At 55.6% G+C, this 11,921-nt stretch overlaps 1 long non-coding RNA gene across 5 annotated transcripts; it reads left to right on the plus strand.

The window, feature by feature from the left end:
- Nucleotides 1–710: 710 nt before the first annotated feature.
- On the plus strand, nt 711–5,295 carry LOC308048979. 5 transcript variants are annotated; one of them, XR_013923207.1, is made up of 3 exons: nt 711–2,383; nt 2,495–2,994; nt 4,854–5,295. It is a non-coding gene; the product is annotated as an uncharacterized lncRNA (long non-coding RNA). The 5 variants fall into 5 exon arrangements; XR_013923208.1 differs by having other exon boundaries at nt 2,711–2,994; XR_013923209.1 differs by having other exon boundaries at nt 711–1,143; nt 2,051–2,994.
- Nucleotides 5,296–11,921: the final 6,626 nt, after the last annotated feature.

The raw sequence follows: 11,921 nt of genomic DNA on the forward strand, positions 1-11,921 counted from the left end.
AAGTGCAGGCGGCCCACGGTCTGTCAGTTCGTTACAGCTGCTGCTGTTCTGAGATTCCAGGGAGCGGAAACTTCTCTTCAGCGACTGCAAAACGGAGCCTGTTCTCAGCAGCCGAGACTTTTCCGCTGTGACAGGACAGGACGCTCCGGTTCGGAACCCACAGGCCCTCAGCGCTGCTGCCCCAGCGGGTGCGGTGCCGAGCGGCCGCGGACACCGTGTCCGCCCGCGGGACGTGCGGCCGCTCCGTGCTGCGGGTTCCGCGGCTGCGGAGCGGGCAGCGAGGAGTTTGTTTGAGAGCCGAGGCTGATCTGCAGCTCAGAGAGTTTCCACTGCACTGAGCCGCCATGCCGGCACGGCTGCCGGGGACTTTTGTATTTTAATAATGGTTCAGAGCAACCAGATTCCGTATAAACATGTGGCGGGTCAGGCGAATGATCGGACAGCTCTGGCGGGGTCCTGCCGGCAGCGCGGCTCGCCTCGCCCGTCCCGGTGACGCCATTTCCGGCTGCAGCGCTGGGCCGAGCGGAGGCTCCTGAGCGGGTCCGGGGGGGCGAGCGGCGGGTCCGGGGGGGCGAGCGGCGGGTCCGGGGGCGAGCGGCGGGTCCGAGGGGGGGGAGCGGCGGGTCCAGGGGCGCGAGCGGCGGGTCCGGGGGCGAGCGGCGGGTCCGGGGGCGAGCGGCGGGTCCGGGGGCGAGCGGCGGGTCGGGATGGGGGCGGGAGAAGCGCCCGCGGTCGGGGCGCGCGCACAAAGGTCCGTGTGCGAACGGGCCCTTGGAGACCCCGGTCCCGGGAGCCGCCGGAGCTGAGCCCACAACTGCCGGCCTGTTGGTGCTCCGTGCAGGGGGCAGCGCAGAGGCCGCTGTGGGAAAGCCGGGTGTCCCCAGCACGTTCCTGTTGGAGCAGCACGTGGCCTGTGCAGCTTCGTGTGGGACAAGGGAGGCGACTGTGTCCGTGTTGACTCAGGTCGGTGCAGCTGCGCTTGGATTTAGAGCAGTAACCCTGGCTCGTCGAGCCTTGGGGGTTGTTTATTTCTGAGAATGGCGGGTCTGTTCAGCAGGTCTTTAATTGCTGTGCACTCTTACCCTGACAAGAAGGATTCGTTTCCAGTGTTATTCATTCAGCGTAGCTCTCTCGATTGTACGGGTAAGTTTTCCCGCTCTCAAAGGTTCCCTCTCCATTTGGTGGTTGAATTTCTCAGCATCTCTGCTGCCGTTTGTTTTCCTTCTCCTGCAAAGTGGGGTGGAAAAGAGAAGGCAAAAGGCCCCGCTGCTTCCAGGAAGGGACTTGGTTGCTTGTATAATGCGTGTCTAGTTCATCTCGAGGAAGACAGAGTTGAATGGTGTTAGAAATCAATAAGCTGTGTCCTGTTGGAGGGACAAAGTGTGTTGGATTTGAAGCCCTCGGTCAGGACGGGAGGAGCTGCCTTCTTGGGTCAGTGATGGGTGTTGGCATGTATTATCTGAGCTGGAGCTGATGTCTGTCACCACTTGAGCTCTAGAATTACTCTGAGACCCAGGAGTCTCCCGTTCCTTGTGGAGCTTTTCCAGGCTGTGGAATCCCCTTTCTGTCACAGGTTGTAACGCAGCCCATGGAGAAGGGGCCACTGTTTGAGGTTCCTCAGTGTGTGTGTTAGGGAGGTGTCGTTCTTGGGCTCACACTGGGCGTTACGAGGAGACGCTTTGACGTGAGCTGAAGGCAGCCCTGGGTACCCAAAGCTGTTAACCGGTGTTAACAATCGCTGCTGCCGAGATTTGGGGGTGACGGCCCCAGCCGGTTGTGACGAGCGTGGATGTTGCTGAACCGCAGACACCGTCTCGTCCAGGCTGCACAGCCAGAGCGTTTGAAGGGCGGTGTCCCAGCTTCCTTTGATTGCAATGAGCACTCGTGTTGGGATTTGCTTTTTAAGGAGCGTGCTCTGCTTGAATCTTTTGCGTTGGGGTTTGTTCTGTTATTTCTGCAATGCCATGAAAGCTCAAGTGTGGGAGTTTGAGAGCTGTTGGAGCAGAGAGGAGCACGTCTTGTATTGCTGGATTTTTGTGGGTTTCTGCAGGAGGACATGGACCCCAGTATCAGTTGGACCCCAGAAGGACATTGTTTGAAAATGTGTGGCCAGGTTCCAGTGACGTGTTGGCCTGGGCGTGAATGACTGGAAGTGCCTCTTGGGAGAGCTCTGTTGGTGTGGACCCGTGGAGCCTTTATGATTGAGCTTCCAGGTGTCAGAATGCGAATGGAAACTTGAACTCGAGCCAGTCTTGCTCTCGAACCAGAATGGTTTTGACTCCTGCCCAGATTTCTGAGAGAGCCGTGACCGTTCCAGGCAGCCGAGGTTGTGGCCCAGGGTGTGTGAGTCGCCCGCTCTGCAGTTGTCCAGCGGGCCCTGCAGGTAATTTCTGAGGTGACAAAGCTCTTGGCAGGCGACAGCGTTTGAGTTCCTTTGCTTCTATCTGGGGATATATGGACCAGCTGAAAAGGTGGTGTTTGTGTTTACCCGCAGCACACAGACAGACCCCTGGAGTGTTCACGTGCCCTTGTCGATGAGTGAAGAAATTGTCTGCGAGACAGAAAAGGGAAGGGTCCGGGGACAGGTTTTAGGTGTTTTTTCCAGCTCCCTGCAAAACTTGGGGTTTTAGTGTTTTCCTCCAGATTTTCCCTTGTGATTTGAATGTGTTCTTCTTGTTCCTGAAAAACTAATTTATTTCCTTTCCTGCAGCTCTGCCTTCCAGGAGAAACAGCTACAACGCTCTCCCTGTGTGCTGCAGCCGTCCCGGCCCTTGTGCTGAGACCGAGCTCATCACTTGCGCAAGTACAGACTGTCCTGGTTAGCGCTGCCGAAGCCTCTGCGTTAACGAGCGTGGTTGGGAGATGCAGCGCACGAGCTGCTGTTGTGCTTGCAGGGAAAACTGGCTGCTCTCGGTGTGGGGAAAGCAGGAGGATTTGTTCTGTTCCCGCCTGAGCTGTGGTGGATGAGGAGGTTCCGAATGCCGCGCAGGACGGGTGAGTGTGTCTGTAGATGGAGATGTTTTAAATGAGCCAGTGTCACACGCTGCCTGTAAAAGTGTCTGTGCGATCCCTTTTTACAGGCAGGCGCAAGTCACTGGAGTGTATTTACATTTAACTCATCACCTCGCCAAATCTTTCGCTATATCCCCATACGTTCCAGCCCCTCGCTCAGGTGACTTGCTTCTGCTGGGGCCAGCGAAGCCAGAGTTGTTCATTTGTGCTTGTGAGGTGTAGCACAGAGCAATTTACAGGGGCACACAATAAACATACAGAAAAAGGAAAAAACATATTTCTGCAATAATCAGGTGTCCCATTCATCTTGCCAAGGAATTACACAAGTTATTCAGCCAGGCATGAAAATGCTCCAATGCCCTAAAAGTCCTAAAAAGGCATGTAATTGTTTTTTTGGAGCTGGTGCAGAAAACTGCTGCACTGTGTGCTGTACTTAATCTGGTGTTTCTCTAAGCTGCCTATGCAGAACTATTTCTAAAAGTAGTACAGTGGCACAAGGGCCCTGCGTTTTCGTCAGAGTAATTGCCCAGCCTTGGTCCTGCAAATGCACCTTCAAAAATTCAGCAGCTGCTTCAGCTTCTTGTTGTGACGCTGCCACAATCAACAGATCATCAATCTCATGGCAGTCAGTAACAATACCCGACCACAGTGCTATATCAGCTACTATCATCTGGTGGCAAATGGAGGGACCGTGTTTGTATCTCTGAGACAGTACTCGGCTAGTACATTGCTTTTGTTGCCAGGTAAAGGCAAACTGGTCTTGCACTGAGGTGGCAGGGGGTGGAGGGTGGGTGCAGTGTGGGCGGGGGGGCTGGGGCTGGTTGGCTTTTTTGCATAAGCATTAACTTTTACAAGCGGCAAAAAATTTGTGATGGTATGATCCCGCTTATTTCTGATCGTGGGATACCAGCTTGTACTAAGTCATTCCGCACTGGTGTTCTCATCACCTGTGCTGTAACTCTGCTCAGTGTTGCCGGATTTCCATTATCCACCACCCAAACAGAGGGTCCTGAAATTACAGCCCCAGTTCCCCTCAAGGCATTTGCCAGAGTGCTGCATTACCTGTAGCACTTGTCACTGCTACCCTGTCCGAATCGGATCCCATAATCAATGCATACACCACCCCCATCTGCCGCACTAAATCAATACTTTCCTCCATTGTGCACCAATTTCCACGGGACAACACAGATTCAACAGGTTCAGCATATGCTGTTGAAATGGCTGCACACAAACATTGATATAGCGTAGGTGCAATAATATCTTGCCTGTCCGGACCTCTGACAGTTTGCAGCTGAGCATATTGTTGTTGTATCTGATCACCATAGGCTATAGGGCTTAAGAAATCTTGTTCATCTGCCAATAAATGGATAGACACAGCTCCACTATCCCAAGCTGGCAAAATCTGTGCCGGAATTCCTTCCCCGCTCGTCTGCTGAGAGATCTCTGAAAATGCCGTTAACTCCTTCGGAGAGTGAGTTTGTGCGATCTGCCCCCCTCATCTGCTTGTTCCTGCTGCAGCATCATTTGTATGGGGGTTGTGCTCCCACCACCTCCCTGCCATTGAAGTCAGGATCAAGTTCAAACTCAATATTGGAGTCTGAGGATCCACTCCAAATATTTCCATCCCGTTCCTTGGGATTCCAAGAGTGTTTTGTGGTAAGAGTACAAACCTGAGAACACAAGAACTCACTTTTGGCATATTTTTCCTTTTGTTCCTTAGCAATACATGCTAGCAGCCGGTCTACATTATCTTGCAGCTCATAGCACCGCTCCGCTTGAACAGTAATTACTTCTTGTGTGATGGCCTTTGCATCCTGTAAAATCTCAACCTCCTTTTCCAGTTCTCTTCTTTTACTCTGCAATGCAACAACGTCACCATCAAGAGCTCTGAGACCGGTAACAAATAACCATCCCAACCTCCCTTGGATTGCCTGAATTTTCTGGATTTCTGCAGGAGAAAATCGACCCCAGCATCAGTTGGACCCCAGAAGGACATTGTTTGAAAATGCGTGGCTAGGTTCCAGTGACGTGTTGGCTTGGGCGTGAATGACGGGAAGTGCTGTTGGGAGAGCAAAGCTGCCCGGTGTTAACAAACGCTGCAGCTGGGATGTGGGGGTAGAAGTGCCAGAAATGTGATTTCTCAGGGAAAACAGAGAAATTTGTCAAGGCCTGATTGTAATGTGGCACATTGTAATTAAGCACAGTGGTAATTTTGCATCGATTTTACACAGGATTACTGGCTGTAACAGACTGGTTGCATCAAATAAATGTTGTCTTGCTGCACTGGTGGCCTTGGGAACAGCCGATGGCTTCTGGAGGTGGTGACATCTCCTGTGAGCCCAGGAGTGCTGAGCCCATCGTACAGGGAACAACCTCCCCTCCCTGAGCAGGGCAGAGGACCCAGGGGTCCGGGCTGCCCGTCCACGCTCCTCTCCTGCCCCAACACCAAAATATGTTCCTTGAGGGATGGTTCTCACCAGAGCCCCACGAATAATCTGTTTCCAAGTCAGTCATGAATATAGTGAAAAGTACTGGCCCCAGCACTGCCCCCTGAGGCACTGCACTGGATACAGGCCTCCACTGGACTCTGCCCCATTGACCACGACTCTCTGGCTTCTTCCCTTCAGCCAGTTCACAGTCACCTCACTACCCGCTCATCCAGACCACACTCCCTCAGTTCAGCTGTGAGGATGCTGTGGGAGACTGTGTCAAATGCCTCACTCAAGTCAAGGTAGATCACGTCCACCGCTCTGCCATCATCCATCCGTCTTGTTATGTCCTCATAAAAGTCGATGAGCTTGGTTAAGCACGACTTCCCTTTGGTGAAGCCATGTTGACTGCCCCTAATGACCCCTAATCTCCTTGATATGCCTTGAGATGGCACCAAAGATAAGTTGTTCCATCGTCTTCCCAGGGATGGAGGTGAGGCTGACCAGTCTGTAGATACCCAGGTCCTCCTTCTTGCCCTTTTTGAAGGCTGGAGTGACATTTGCTTTCCTCCAGTCCTCGGGCACCTCTCCCGTTTCCTATGACTTATCAAAGATGATGGACAGTGGCCTAACAGTGACCTCAGCCAGCTCCCTCAGCACCTGCAGGTGCATCCCACCCAGACCCATGGATTTATGGATGTCCAGATTGTTTAACTGGTCCATAACCCAGTCCTCATGAACCAGCCTCCTCCAGCCTCATGGGGGAACACTCCACCTTCCCCTAATCTGCCCGTATCTGGGGGCACATGGCAGGTGGGAAGGAGGTGTCCTTTACAGTGACACCTCGGGTGTCTGGGCTCCCTCAGCCACTCTGCTCATGGCCGTGGTGTGGCCAGAGAGGACCCAGGCGTCCGAGTGCTGGCACAGCAGTGGGAACATGGACACAGACACACCCATCCACACGCAAGCGTAGCTTTGCTGAAGGGATGCCCCTACATCTTGCAGAACCCTGCCCAGCCCTCAGGGTGATCCTCGGGGTCTGTATGGCCCCAGAGCCCCTGCCTGGCCTGCACGGTGACCCTCTGGGTCCGTAGAGCCCCACTGGGTGCAACAAAAGTCATGGGGGCAGCTCTGTACAGTGTGGCCTGGGACACAGGTCATGGACAGTCCCCTCTGTTTTCTTGTCCTGGATCCACGTTCTGCCCACCTAGACAGCTCAGGGATGCCCCGGGGTCCAGGACCCTTGGTGGGGCTGGAGATGCCCTGATGCTGCTCACCTCGAGTTCAAGAGGTCGCAACAGCGTATCCTGCAATTCCAAGTCAACAGCTGGAAGATCTGGAACCTGGCGTTTCTGCTGCAAAACATCATCCACCCTGACAGACAGAGGAAGCTGGGGAGAAAGGTTGGGTGAGGGGCACACTTGGGTGCATTGGGAGGCAGGAGAAAGCGATGGGGTCCTTGGGGAAGGTGACTCCAGGGAAAAATGGGGTACGTGAGCTTGTGTGGTGTGGCACAGAAAGCAGTGGAGGTCCTGGGGAAGGGGCTGTGTCCTGGGCTATCCTGGGGTGCACTGGGGTGTAGTGGGTTGTGATGGGATGGACGGGAATGCAATGGGAGCCCTGGGCAATGGGGCATCCCTGGGAAAACACTGGGCAGCAGGGATGTTCTGGGGGGCTGCGGGGAGTGCATGGGAGTGTACTGGCGCACACTGGCATGTTCTGGGTCACGCTGGGATGCCCTGGAGTCTCGTGGCCATGGGAGGGAGGGTGTGGGGCCAGCAGAACTTGTGACACCTACCGCAGCCCTCTTCACTCGCCCGAGTTTGAGTCCCCCCTGTAGAGAGACCATGAGACCTCAGTGGTCACTGGGATGTCCCAGTCCCAGCAAGGGAGGGGAGGACCAAAGTGCCCTCCAGTTCCCCAGACTGGATGTCCTCCAAGTCCACCCCACTACTTACATGCAGGAGAGAACCTCCACTTGCTTCCAGCAACGCTCCTGGATATGCCTATGAAAGAAGAGAAAGGGGTTGGTCTGGCTTGGAGAGAAATGGGGCTGTGGGTGGGACACAGGTGACACCAGCCCCACCCAGGCCCGTGGATTCTCCCTCATCTGAGCCTGAAAATCCCTTCTGCTCCCCCCAGCCTCATTCCTCCAAGTTTCACCGGGGATACCTGTTCATGCAGGGACCAGGGCTCGGGTCGGGGAAAAGGATAACATGGGAATTTGGGGCCTCCAAGGAGGACAGGGGTTGAGGGGGACCCAGAGACAGGGCACTGTTGTGAACTTGCAGAACCCAAGGGACCGGGCTGGGGGTGCTGGAGGGACAGGACTGCATGGGATGCAAGTGGGGGGTAAAGGAATTCAAGGGGAGGGGACACGGGGAATTCAAGTGAGGTTGGTGGTGGGGGCAGGAGGAAGAGGAGAACAGAGGAACAAAACGTGAGGATTGGGAAAGTGTTTGGGAGGGGGTGTTCAAGGAAGGGGATCTGGGGACATTACCGCAGTGGACAGGATGAAAGGCAAAGGACGGAGGGGAAAGATGGAAAGAAAGGCATTGGCATCCATCAAAGGGAGGGCATTTGGGGACCCTATATAGGACACAGAGGAGATCCTGAGGAGGAGATACCTGAGGGGCCCAAAAGGATGGAATGGGGAGGCCCAAAGAAGAGGGCTGTGGGGGCACCAAGACAAGAAACCGGTGGGGGCCCTCACTGGAGCATCACCTGCGCATCCTCAGGGGTGCACAGCAGGATGGTGAAGAGCAGGGCCACGCTGAGCACTGCGACCTTCATCTTCCTCTGCGGTGCAGGGAGTCCTGGGTGATGCCGGAGAAGGTGAGGGCACCTTTATCCCTCCCAGGACGACTCCTTGCCCCTCCCCACCCCTCCAGCCCCCAGGGCAAAGCCGGGCTTGGCAGAGACACTGCCCTGGCAACCCAGCCTTGGCACAGAGTCACCCCCGCCTTGAGCACTGATCCGGCTGCCTTCCCTGGCACCAGTGCAGCTTCCTGCATGGGGCAGCTGCACGGGGAAGGGCCCAGGCATCCACGGTGGCGAGGGGGGACAGGAGTGTGTCCCTGACAGCCAGACACCCTGTGCTGATGACCCACTGCTCCAACTCGAAACCATCCTGCAATAGCCCCAAAAGCCAGATCCCCCCACCTCCCAGTGCCCCTCATCTCCCAGCACCACCATGTCCCAGCGCCCCTCAACACCCAGGCCAGTCTTTCCCTGTGGAACCCCCCTCAGAGATGACACCAGCCTCAAATCTGGGGTCTCTAAGCACAATTATCTCTGAGCCCTTTCCAGCCCCTTAAATAAATGAGGGGCTGGGAGTCACTCCTCTTCTTGGGGCACCAGGGACCCCAGGATTCGGGAACTCTGGGAGCTGGGAGGACAGCTGGGGCAATGGGCAATGTGGACAGCTGGGGACTGGGATCCTCAGTCACTGGTGGCGCTGACAATGGGGAGCACTGGTGAATCCTGGGCTCTGGGAGAGGAGGGCTGGGCTTGGGGGAAGCGCTGGGGTGGTGTCAGTGCCCAGCTCCAGCCCACCCCATTTCCCTTGCACCGCCAGCGCCCAACTGGTCCAGTCTCCAGCCACAGCTCAGAACAGAGCAGAGGGAACATCCCCTGCCCTGGCTCTCACCTGCCCCTGCCTGGGGTCACTGTGCCCTCCCAGACAACCTGGCTCCCACTCTGCAGAGCTGATCCCGCATGGTGGGTCCCAGTGTCCCCGTCCCCAACAAGGCTCTGGCTCCAGCCCCGTCCCTTCCTGGGACGTGGCCACAGCTCACCAAAGGCCCTTGTCCCCACCAAGTGTCCCGTCAATGCCCCCATCCTCGGCCCAGGCCAGCGCTGTCCCTGAGCAGGATGTGGCCATCCAGAGGGACGTGATGAAGCGGGCGCTTGTTCCCAGGCAGCTGCTCAGAACTAATTGTTGACGGAGCTGCCCTGGCACGAGGAGGGATGTTTGCTCCCACAGCGGCTCTGATAAGCTCTGTTTGCCCAGGGCCCATGGCACAAGAAGCCCGTTCACCAAGATCGGTGCCTCACAGAGTGACCGGTCGGGGGATCCAGGGCAGTTAAAGCAGCCTGGCAGCCTGGGCTCCCCCAGCCCTGGCAGCGGGCAGAGCCCACAGAGAAGGGCAGTGCTGGGGCAGCGGGGAGGAGCAGGTGCTGGGGCACCCGCACGCCTGGGGCTCCCTGGCTGCCCTGGCACAGGCTGGAGCCCAGAGGCCGGGGGGTCCCAGGGGAGCAGCTGGACAGCCGGGGTGCCGCTCTGCTTCGGGACAGCCTGTGGGCAGGGGAGTCCTGCCGGAGTGGGGCTCAGAGCAGCTGGGGGATGGAGCTGTGTCCCAGGGGCACGGCCTCCCTGCCCTCTCCCCCGCCTGCCTTGCTTTTCGGGGGCTTTTTTTTCTTCCTGGCTTTTCGGAGGGCAGGGAGTTCCCTTCACTGCACCCCTGGCCCAAGCATCTCCATCCTGGGGGCCCTGGTCAGCATCCTCTGGGCACTGTGGGGCAGTGTGAGAGTGGGGGAATCGGTTTATTACTCCCCTCTGAGTCAGGAAAGCTGACGGGTGAATCTGCCAGCTTGGCTTGCACAAGCCAGGCAAGACCTTTTCCAGCAATCAATCATCGTTACATCCAGGCTTTCCTGTCATAGAATCATCAAATCGCAGAATAGTTTGAGTTGGACATGACCTTCAAAGTTCATCTAGTCCAACCCCTGCCATGAGCAGGGACATCTTCATCCAGCTCAGGTTTCTCAGAGCCCCATCCAGCCTGGCCTGGGATGTCTCCAGGTTCAGAATCTGGTTGGACTTGATGTTGAATGGTCCATATAATGGGGTCCATAAAATAAGAATCTCGCTTCCTTGTTGTTTTCTTACACTGTCTGAATTTGGTAAGCGAGAGCAAGAGTGGTTGACAGTGTCTGTTTGTTGAGAGTAACGTATTCCTGACTCTCCCTCTTTGTATGGTGAAGGTTTCTGCCTGCACTATGATTTTGCTGGGCTGTGAGGCTGTGTTGGAGCAGCAGAGGTAAGAAGTGGTGGCTTTAAAGGCATTGAAGCTGTGGTAAAACTAGCAGGTAAAGCTCGTTTCTTCCTAGAGAGCTGCCTGACAAAAATAGTTACAAGTAAAGACCTTTGAAGTTGGCCTTTTTTTTTTTTTTTTAATTTACTCTTAATATGGAGCTTTTGATATTGATTGATTGATTGATTGATTGATTTCTGGGAAGCAAGAAGTGAGAGCCTGTGCACTCCCATAGGCAGTGCTGCCTCCCAAAATAGGTTCACCCTTCTCCACTTCTGTTCCTTCCATGCTCGTGTAGAACAAGGCCATGCAGTCGTGTGCAGATGTGGTGATTCCAATGTGACTATGAGGTCACAGCCCCACGGTGACGTGCTGTGCTGTGTCTTGGCAGCAGCAGCATCATGGTGGGAGCGTGGGGGCCATGGTCCTCACCCTCGTCCTCCTGCTGGTGTCCCTGCCAGCCCGGGAGGCCCAGGCTGCTCCAGCCGAGCGCAGGGAGCAGGTGGGCGGGCAGGGGCAGCACCCAGCCCCGAGCAGCTCAGCAGGGCAGCAGTGGGGCCAGGGCTGGGGCTGGGGCCGGGAGAGCAGCCGGGCTGGGCCGGGCAGGGCGAGCCAGGCAGCACCAGGGTGTGGGCAGGGGGCAGACGCCCCGCAGGGAGGGGAGAGCGACTGCGGCTGCTTCAGGGGCAAGTTGTGGGCAAGCAGGGGCTGGGAGTGGTGGCACAGGGGCAGAAACCAGCACTGAGTCCCTGTGGGGCCCTCCCTGCCCCCCAGCCTCGTGCCACACGGCCCCATCGCAGGGCACGCTTTGAGCCTTTGGGCCTGTTTCAAATCAAAGCTGGGATTGCTTTGGCCCTTTGGGCCAGTTTTGAGCTCAATCTGGGCACATTTGTGCCCTTTGGGGTCGTTTCTGCCTAGATCTGGGAGCTCTTTGGCTTTGCAGTCCAGTTTATACCCAAATCTGGGGGTGATTGGGCCACGTTTTTACCCAAATCTGGGCATACTTTGATTTTTTGGTCCAATTTCACCCCAAATCTGGAGATGTTATACCCCTTTTTGGCCAGTTTTGATCCAAATCTAGTGGTGCTTTGGTTTTTCTGGCTCTTTTTACCCGATATACTCAGGTGCTTTTGCCCATTTTTTCTCCTAATGGAGGTGCTGTGTTCCCAAATATGGGATATTTTCACCTTTGCCAGCAATTTTGCTCCCAAATGTGAATGGTTTTGCCGCTTTTGGCCACTTTTTGCCGAAATACTCAGAATCTTTTGCCTGTATTGGCCAATTGAGCCCCCAAATATTTGGAATACTTAGTCACTTTTCCAGTTTTCTCCCTAAATAGGGCTATTTCTCTGCAATATATGGGCATTGTTGTCCTAAATATGCTGTGCTGTGTATTGTTTTGTTTTTTCTCTCTTCTTTATGTCCTCTTTTACCCGAAATGCAG

The sequence above is a fragment of the Nesoenas mayeri genome, assembly GCF_963082525.1.
Source record: "Nesoenas mayeri genome assembly, chromosome: 23".
NCBI lineage: Eukaryota > Metazoa > Chordata > Aves > Columbiformes > Columbidae > Nesoenas > Nesoenas mayeri.